At 33.8% G+C, this 10,878-nt stretch overlaps 1 long non-coding RNA gene across 2 annotated transcripts; it reads right to left on the reverse strand.

The window, feature by feature from the left end:
- Positions 1-1,451: 1,451 nt before the first annotated feature.
- Positions 1,452-10,843, reverse strand: LOC111052255. 2 transcript variants are annotated; one of them, XR_005573838.1, is made up of 4 exons: positions 7,112-10,843; positions 5,901-6,071; positions 3,619-3,716; positions 1,452-2,113 (listed from the first exon to the last, which is right to left on the reverse strand). It is a non-coding gene; the product is annotated as an uncharacterized LOC111052255 (long non-coding RNA). The 2 variants fall into 2 exon arrangements; XR_002606162.2 differs by lacking the exon at positions 7,112-10,843 and having other exon boundaries at positions 5,901-7,044.
- Between the last annotated feature and the right edge of the window lie 35 nt (positions 10,844-10,878).

Consider the following 10,878-nt stretch of genomic DNA (forward strand, 5'->3'; position numbering starts at 1 on the left):
GTATTGGTATTACAGTAGCCTATGCTTTATTGTGCTATTGTTTTAATTGTGATTTAGTCACGTTCAGTAGTCAGGTCCGAGTTTCCCACGGCCTGTGCTTGTAGACATTTTCTGTGGCTATATTTCTATCTTCAATAATATAATTCTAATAAGGAATTTTATGAGAAAAGGCTTTGTCATCATCTCATATAAGAATTAGCATCGGGAAACAGCATTTTTCCTATTATGTTTGCAGTTAATAAATTTGTTTTTGAAATAAGTCTCCTTTACCACGCGCAAAATTCTCTTTAAAATAGTATTATAATTTTTTAATTTGTTGGCAAGTGCATCATTGAACGACTGTCTTCTAGCTTCTAGCTTTTATAGTCATTTTGTTCCTTCTCCTTATAGATCTAACTAAACTTGATGTGATCCAGGGTTTAAGTCGGGTTTGTCTACTGCTAACCCTATGACAAACTTTTTTTGATAATGTAAAATGTTTTATGATAGTATCAAAGAAAATTGTAAAGGCTTTTTTAGCACTGTTTTCTGACATAGAATCCCCCACGATTCGTTTTCAATTCTAATCTTAAAATTATTTAAATCAATTTTTTCTTGTATGATTTGTAGATCATCAATAGCAGTATTTTTATTTTCACATAATTGATTCTTGGCCCGCCGAGAGTTATTGCAACAGATTTTTTAAAATATATATTTATACACATTTTTGACAACAACTGTGAGTTCAGTACTCTTCTCTTACTAGCCACTCCATTTCCTAATAAGTGTAAAATTAGCTGTAAACAAGCAGCGATCAACCATTGTGAGATATTAGCAAATGGTCTGCACGGACTGTACATGTCCCGGTTTGAACGCTAGAAAGAAGGTAACTTACTTCCATTTTACAGTTCTCTCCCAGAAAAAGACTTCTCACTAATAATGAGTATTCTCTTTTAGCATGGTAGCTTTTTATAAATTCATGCATTGTCAAGTTTTCTTATGAGCTTTTTACACTCACTAAATTGGACTTTGTATTAAAATTAAATTGATTGGTTTGTTTCTTCCTACTTAAACATACTTAAAACTCCTCATATTATATAATAATTGTACATCCCCCAAATCCCCCGTCGTGTGTGTCCCCGCAAGTCAAATTCCACGTACATTCTTGTTATTGGCCCTCTTAGCCTCCCAAGAATTAAATAAATAAATAAATAATTTGATAATGGCAATTGAAAATATCTGAATAAGAGCTTGCAAAATTTGTATAAACCTATAGAATAAGCAGATTACAAGCGCGTATCCTTTCTCTATGATATAACTTTGATAAATAAAAAAAGGATGAAATACTCATCCAAAAATTAAGGAAGTAGTGCAGGGATGTTCACTCGCACCTTTCCAATTTTCTTTTTACGAATTATCACTTATTCAAGCTGCCAAAACACAAGCTTTTCAAACAATTAACTAGATCTCTTTTTATTGGTTTCAATATCCACTTATCCTTAAGAACCGTCAGACAAGCACAAAATAGCTCTTGGATATCCATACAATATCAAAAAATGACCATTTGGACATATAAAAAAGTCCACACAAAAACCACATATACACTAATGGATATCCATGAAATAATATATTTACATAAAAATGTTTGACAAATTTGGATGTAAATTTTGTTTGACCAAATTTGGATCTATGAGCATGTTTGGATATTGATGGGATATCCATAGGTATCCTCTAGATATCTGAAAGATATCCACATTTTTTAGAGGACATTCAAAGAAATTCAGAAATGTGGTCAAAATATCAAACTAAATAATAACACAGTTTATTTTGTCAGTATCAATTTCATTCCTAAAAACATAAATGTTCAATTCTTGAGAAACATGATTGTTTATAAACATGAGTTACATACTGTGTCTTTCATATAAGTTACAATAGTGTATTGTAAAAAATACAAACTAACAGAACAATCGATTCACAAGTTGAAAATATTGAATAAATTTAAGCAATACATGAGTACAGTTAATCATATAATAGAGGATGATTAAAAAAATTCCCAAATGATAAAAATTCCACTCAATTTCAGACGTCCCCGGTGCCTCCTTCTGTTAGCTCTGGAGCAACATTCCTTCATGCTCTGTAAAATTTTTCAAAAAGATTCATTATTGTCAGAATCCTATTAATAACAAACAATCAACCAACATAATTCGTACATTATTATTTTTCTCTGGTCCCATTAGCCAAGCTTTGCTTGTTCGCCAACAACGAGTTCTCTATTATAATAAATTAAATTTACAATAAAGCTTCTTTTTTCCAAATACAAATATATTATAATATATACAGAGTGTATCAAAAAGGGCTTTACAACTTTGAATATTCATATGAGTTTCATTAATCGTGCTGAAGAGCTGGTTTTTGTGATGTTGTCGGGTTCAGTGAAGGCAGTTATTCTTCAAGTAACTGTCACTAGCGTTTGCGCGGCGCAATTGGGCACTAGCGGACAACTCCAGTCAAAACTAGGAATGTTTTGCTTTGAAATAACAGTTGTAAAGTCCTTTATGATAGACTCTGTATTACAGCTACCAGGAATATTATTCTTACTGTACAGTCATAAACCATCAAACACCGGGGATTATTGGAAATACAAAACATACAATGATTAATCCAGTTTTTTAATTACTCTTGAACCTTTTTTTTGCTACCCACATGAGCTCTAGGCTTGTGCATGGGTGATGAGGGTGACAACTACTTTTTGGGCCGTTGGGAGCGCGGCTTAACGTCTCATCAAAAAAAAAAAAAAAGGGAGTGATTGATCAAGGCTGAACGCAGATTTACAGGCGACGCAATATCAAACAAAATATTTTGTGGGTAATTATTTGCATGGGAGCTTTCACACAGGTAGGCGACACGATGCAAAGTGACAAGCGCCAAAACTCCATTTTGAGAAAACAATATTCCAATCATGGAAAAAATAAAATAAAGTTAAAGTATTAGTTGGAAGTTCATAGAATTATATTTTAAATATAAGCACATGATTTTTTCCAAATATAAATATTCTGTAGATAGCTTGATATGAGACTTAAAATGAATTTTAGAGAAACTGGTATTATTCCAAAATTAAATTTAGAAGTTTGATTCCTTCAAATAATATTGAAATTATATTCTTGTGCGTTTTTGTATTTATAATAATAATCATGAACTATATTAATATTGAACTATATTAATATTAAATATGAACCGTATTAATTATAATAATGATTGTACTTCAGTTTTGGGAGGTGAAAATATGTTATTAGAATGTAGTAAACATACATAACTACTGTTAAATATATTAAACAATATTAGAAAGATTTGAACTAAATGATTGATTAAAATAGCAATAAAAATAATTTCTCAGTATACTCCATGCTACTGAGAAAAAGGCTGTCTTGCTTCTATTTGTCGCTTCATTCTACAATCTTGCCTCGTCGCTCCTTGTCTGCTCATGTCAAAGTGACACCGCGCAACGGTTGGCGACAAGGGGAAACGTTTTGTTGCCTATTATATTATAATATATGCGTTCAGCCTCAACTGCCAACATCTGTTCCATCAACTGGGATATGAATTAACAGATATTTCAGAGATGTGATCAATAATACTCACATTTTCGAATTTGCTCGCTGTGGCGCAGTGCGCAGCCAGTTCTTTATCGCTTGTATTATTTCCGCGTTACTAGCAGTTTTTGTTTTCTCGTACAGCTCCTGTGGGATGTTAAAAATTATAATAAATCAGAATGTATTTAGACAAAGGAGCATTTTCAATTTATAAAGACTGGCTTACCATGGTTTGCTTATAAAGACAACTTTCTTTATAGAATTATAACACGAACATAACTGTAAAAACACTTCCAGTTCTTAGCAAGAGGGACTAAATAGTTGATTCTTTAAACAAATTTTTCCTATTGGATGTTGGTACCGACGCAATTTTAGCACACTGGGCAGATTGCCTTCTCATCTTGCAATGTCTATACCACTGAACTACTTTTCAACATAAATTGTTTTAAAAATTCCAATCAATTCTTAATTAATACAGAATGAAGAGATAATATTTTATACTCGCGGTATAGGTTACCCCCAGTGAGGTGGGTTAGCTTCGCCTGCCCAATTGCCTTTTATGATTGTAGAGGGGTCGGGGTGGAGTCCAAGCAACCTCCGCGCTTGGCGCTACCTGTTGGTACTCCATAATAGTTGAACAATGCATGTGTCTCAAACACTTTTGAATTCAATGGTGATTTCTCTAGTTGCCAGAACATTTATTAGTGCGTATAGAACTAATGTAAACCCAGCATTGGGAATATAATATAGTAAATGCATGCATTTTTACTTTCCTTGCCCTATTACCACAGGTAAGGAAAGTATTTCATTTCATTTTTCATCCCACTGACCACCTATGAAAGGGGTATAAGGATTTGTCAATTATAAAGTCGTCAATCTTTGCATTCCATAATGCAAAAAGAATTCCTCACTGGAATAAGGACAAACCTGCAACAACTCCTACCTCACCTTAATTCTGAACTGATTATTACTTTCCAAAAAAATTAAGGTATCCTAATTTCATGTTTTCTATACGTTTCAAGGTCCCCTGAGTCCAAAAACATGATGTGTGTGTGTCTGTGAACACGATAACTCCATTCCTAATAAACCGATTGACTTGAAATTTTAAACTTAAGGTCCTTATACCATAACGATCCGACAGTAAGAAATTCAATAGAATTCAATTCAAAATGGCGGATAATGCCTAAAAAACCATATTTTTCACGGTTTTCTCGAAAACGGCTCTAACGATTTTCTTCAAATTTATACCCTAGATAGCTATTTATAAGCCCTATCAACTAACATGAGTCTCATTTCTGGGAAAATTGCAGGAGCTCCGTAATATTCCTAAGAAGAATGGATTTTGTTAAATTTCTATCACGATTTTCTCAAAAATGATTTGACCGATTTTTTTTCAAATTCCATACCCTGTATAGTTATATATCAGCTCTATTAACTGGCATGAGTCTCCTCCCTGAGAAATTAACAGGGGGTCCACTCCATCCTTGAAAAATTTACTTTGTAACCTCCTTTTCGTGCGTGAGGTAGGTAAGTAGAGCAGTTTATTCAAAAGAACACATGTCGATATTTTATTTGTAGAACAGCTGTTTAGACAACTTTTAAAATATCCTCAAATTTCATAATATTCAAACAAAGGAAAATGTACTCTGAACACAATAACAATAGTATAATCATAGTTTTAATTATTTAGCCGCCAATCGGCATAATGTTATTCCCCGAAATAATGATTATCCTTGTTTAAGAATGAGGCTTATAGATCAATAAGCAAGGAAAGTTGTGTGAGTGTACCACACCAGATTTTTGTGAAAGTGATTTGGTATCGAATGGAGAAGACTAGAATAAATTTACTTGGAACTGGCAGCCTGGTTTGAGTGGGAAGCATCGATGTGTATTCAAGAGAAAAGCTGACAATTTGAATTAAAAATATACTGTAATGAATATTGAGTGACCTGGCCGGCTGTGAGTTTTCGGGTAATCTCATTAATTCAATGGCATCTAGCATGACCTATCGACTGTTTTAGCAGCTGGAACCGACGGCTTAACGTGCCCATCTTGAACAGGAAAAAAATATTTTGGACGGGCCTGTGTTCGAACCCAGGACCATGGAATTATAAAGTCAGTCATCTATATAGATTTAGTCATACATTGAAATCTTGTTAGTAGTAAGTTGTTATTAATATTATTTGTTTTCATTTATTTTTGGAGTGTAGTAAATCTGGAGGACGTCATTCAATGTTTTGGCAGTGATATTTGGACGACATCTGTTTCGGGCTTAAGCCTGTAGTATGATTGAATAAATAAATGAATTATTATAGAATGAATCCTACTGACCTTCATATAGCGATAGTAGATCACACCAACATAATGGTTAAGAAAATTCGGGTATAATTCCAGTGCCTTCTTAATGGATTGCACCGCCAAATTAATCCTTCTATAAGGTTTTGGAAGGTTTGCCAAACCAAATGCAGTGCAAACACCATTCTTTCATTCTCTCACATCTTCCTGGAATAAAATTTAGAATAGTTCAAAAACATGTTGTATTATAATTTTTTTTTAAATAAAAAAAATAAATACAGTATTATTGAAGTAATAGATGGTCTATGAACTGCAATGTTCATTGAAATATTAATGACATGAAGTATAGCTTTTGAATATAGAATATTTATGTAGAATCAGTAAATTTGTCAGCACAAGTAAGAATCACTGAAAAACAATTGCAAATTCCAAGAGAGATGAAAATGAATCGATCTCGGGTGAAATTCCGTACTCTTTTACACTTCATTGTTAATGTTAAACGTGCTATCGTATCGATACGGAATATTGCCTATGATTATGTTTGTTCTCTCTGAAAGTGGAATGAGTTTATTCAATTGATGTAGATGAGCGTTTAAATCGATTTCATTCATATTCCACATGATATCATTAGTTCCTCCCGTTATTATAACAAAATCAAGTTTGCTAAAATTTTCAACTTGGACAATCCAAAAAGGATTTAATTGCTATAAAACAACAGAATGCGATCAAATATGTTGAAACTAATTAAACCTTCTTAACATGGCACTGATGGTGGATCATGTGACCACTCAAATTCACTTGATGATGCAAAAATTTTACTATTGAGAACAACAGGCACAGCAAAAAGTTGCTCCTTTCCCGAATATAGTTTTCAAATTTCTTTCCATTATAACTTTTTTGTGCAGGAAAGTGCAGCAAAATGTCAAATCTATGAAATCTAGATAGTTTCTTCAGCTTTAAAACGATATATCTTCATGCGCTGTACGTCAACAAATGTGTTCTCCCACATAGACTGTACGTCTATGTTCTACGGCTGGGGCGTCATCGGAAAAAGAGAGAAAAGTACTGTTTGCAGCGGAAAACATGCTTTTTTACCATAATATGCCAAACCTAAACAATTAGAAAACCGTGTAACTAATGACTCCTTGAAGGTACAAACTTGGAAATGGTATCAATCTCTTCGTGAATAATAATAATAATAATATAATAATAATAATAATAATAATATAATAATAATAATAAGAGACCTCTTGAGATTGGAGACTGTGTCGTCAACAGGAAGACAGACTGCGGAAATACTTCCAGAATGCAAACAGTGGTCTGCTAAAGGCCGTTTGTCTGGTAGACAGGAAGTACAGCCCATTGCAGCTGGCACATGGAGTCCAACAGCTAACAGCCAGCTCAGTAGAAGAGAGGCTGGAAGCGTGGAAGCAGAAAGAGCTGCATGGAAGATTTGCTGCAGCACTTCATTCTGATTGTGTTGACAGAAAAGAATCAATTGAATGGTTGCAGACTAGTGGAATATTCGGTGAGACTGAAGGTTTCATGTTTGCCTTTCAGGACCAGGTAATCAGCACTAGAGCTTACAAAAGATATGTGATGTGACTCACAGTGGATAGTAGCTGTCGGCTCTGCAGGAAATCGATACAGCATATTTGTGGTGGTTGCTCGTTACTAGCTAATACAGAGTATTTGCAGAGGCACAACAATGTGGCCAAAGTGGTTCATCAGGCAATGGCGAAAAGATATGAGTTGATAGCGATTGAGGTGCCCTATTACAAGTGTAAGCCAGAAATGGTCTTGAATGGTGAAAAGGGAAGACTTCTTTGGGATTGTTGTATGACAACTGACAGAGCAGTGGAGGCTAACAGGCCAGACATCGTCTTGTTTGACAGAAAGAATAAAGAGGCTTACATAATTGATGTGGCAGTGCCCCTTGATGAGAATCGTGTGAGTACCATTGCCGAAAAGAAAAGAAAATACCAACCCCTGTCAGTTGAATTGAAAGATAAGTATAAATAAATTAAGGAAGGTGGTGATAATCCCTATAGTAGTGTCTGCCAATGGACTGGTCACAAAAGAATGGAGACAAGCAATGGAACAACTGCAGTTGGAGAACTGGCATATGATAATTATGCAGAAAGCAGCAGTTCTTGGTACAACTAATATTGTACGTAAGTTTCTAAGCCTCTGATCTGGAGAAGAGTGAATGAGTCTCTGCTTTGAATTGTAACTATTTTAGTCTTGAGATCAGAATTGATCTACGGCTACTTAGTTATTAAGACAAAAAATATTTTTCAATAATAATAATAATAATAATGTGTAGAAAGAGAATGTCTATGATGGCAATCTCAAAAATATTTGCCCTCATAGAAAAATCCACAATGGCTTCATCATTGACAGACACTTTTTTGGACTGTCAATAATAATATCTTAGATTTTCCTATGATGACAAATATTTTTGAGATTACCATCATAGACATTCTCTTTCTACACATCATCACGAAGAGAATGATACCATTTCCAAGTCTGCACCTTCAAGGAGTCATTGGGCAGACCTGCCTGCAGTGAGAAGTTGGTAGTGAAATCGTGTCTACAATAAATCGTGTTTACTTTCGATAAATTTAATCTTTGTGTCTCCAAAAGAGTAGTGGTGTTTTTATTCAGGTGTTACTTGGTTGTGTACTTAGATATTTTGATCCTGGAAACTGTAAGTATTCTATTATATGTCCTTCTGGAGTAGCTCAATTGGAGTTGGAGGTTGGATTCTTGAGCGAGTGACGGGATTTTCGAAGACAGGTTGACCGATAAGGAGTTTTTAAATTTACCTTTCAGTATAATATTACTTTATCACTGGTTTTGTTTTTCGGGTGTGCCTTTATCGTTTTGATAAGAATCGTTGGTTCCGATTGATATTGGTGTGAACACTAAAGATAACAGTTTCTCTTCAATTGAGCATCAATTTTCGAATCCTTTTTTCTTACAGCATTTCAATTCTCTAATTAATCATAAATTAAGTACCGTAACGTCAAATTATTTCTAGAACACTGTTCGATAAATTTGTCTTTTGTTAAATAATTTCACTCTTCTAAACATTTCTATTATAAAAAAAAACCAAAATTAGTAATAACTGTGGTTAAACAACATTTCCATAAGTTTCCCTTTTGATAAGTTGAGCTTCATAATTGTTTTTCTATAATATCTGAAACAAAGACTATAATAATTCAATATAAGTAAATAACTATAAATCGTTCATAATAGAGCCTAGTTGATTGAAAATACTATACATTATATTCAATTCTAATTTCTCCACAAATTCCCTTCTTTCAAACGGTTATATCTAAAAACAAGAGAATATAATAATTCAAACAATATAAGTGGATAATGATAAATAGTTCATAATAGAGCCTATAGTTGCTTTTTGCTTGTCAATCCTGAACCGTTGACTTCCTTCTTCCACTTTCCTGATTTGGTTTTCTTAACTATCTACAGATATCTGTCTGATCAGCTCAAGGCTGCGACTACAGTTCGTATAATTTTGACTACCTATACACTGTATAGTGGATTGTTGAATGAGCAGGTTGCCGTGTAATATCTGTAAACACTGCACCCTGTGACATTCGCCTTTGGCCCGGGGTGGGACGGGGCACACGCGAATTCAACACAAGCCACTCTCTCTAGTAACTTGAATAGATTTTCAAATTCTTCATTGAATTGTTATATGCCGTAGATTTTGAACATTTTCGGGTTTTTTATTTGTGTCTATCTGTTTTTGAGCGATTAATTCAACCTCTCCCGGTCTGTAGATTATCCTTGTAAGCTATCTTATTATTCCTTATATTCCTTGTCACCTTCTCTTCACAAAATCCTCTTTTGTTCTTCTTCCACAAAACCTAACAACTTTTCTGAACATTTTTGTTTTTAAGGTTCTAATTGATCGAACGAACGTAAACCCAATTTTTCACGTCAATTCTTCAGGTTTTTTCTGTAAAATTATAATTTTTGATAGGCTAAAAATAGATAAATCAAATTATTTCCCGATTTCATTCTAAATTAACTGGTTTCTACATAACTAAATAAAAGTAGCTCAAAATAATAGCATTCAAATTAGTGATAATAATAATTAAATTGATATTATTAATAGATATATTAGAGATTTACTCTGTGATGAAGTTGCAAGAGGCCATAACTAGTAAGGGTAATCCTGCGGTGATTCTCGATGGATATAAATTTAGGAAAGATAGAACTTCATCCCAGGGTTACATAATTTGGCGATGTTTAAAAAAGGAATGCAAAATTTCAATAAAAACAGACCAAGCGTATTCTCTTGAGTCCACTCCAACCTGCAAGCATAATCATCCACCTAACACCTCAGGCAGCGCTATGGAAGATAATTCATTATCTCTAAATGATTCAAATAGGAAATCTCCTGACAATGTTGCAGTAATGGAGAGATCCATAAATGATCATTTACCGAAAGTCACTGATATCTCGACTACTGATAATAGCTTGTTATCGCTGAATGAAATAACCTTTCATGATAATAATGTTGCTGCTTTTAGCGAATCTATTTTGCCTGTTGAAAATTCTGAAGTGATAGCATCAGCTGATCCTGAAGTCTTTAATAAAAACAACTCGTGTAGCACCCCTATAAATACGAGTTCTCCAACATAATCGATTTCGAATGCTATGCGTAACGATGAAGATTTGACAGTTCTATCATTGCGAAAAGAAATCAATGATTTGATGGATAAAATGGCAACTTTGAAACAGCAATGGAACGATGCAATAGAACATGCTATTGAAACTGATAAGAAGCTGATGGAAAATAATAATATATTAGATCAAATGAAAGTAAGCATAGAGGTTTTGGAGGTTGAAAACACTGCCCTGAAAAGTGAGAAAAAATGTATGGAAATTGAGCTCCAGGATCTAAGAAATTTTTATAGGCCAGGTGATACGTTATCAAATCATTCATTGAACTCCTCCATTACTGTAGCGAAAAACTCATTTG

Source organism: Nilaparvata lugens, unplaced genomic scaffold (assembly GCF_014356525.2).
Source record: "Nilaparvata lugens isolate BPH unplaced genomic scaffold, ASM1435652v1 scaffold4796, whole genome shotgun sequence".
Lineage (NCBI taxonomy): Eukaryota > Metazoa > Arthropoda > Insecta > Hemiptera > Delphacidae > Nilaparvata > Nilaparvata lugens.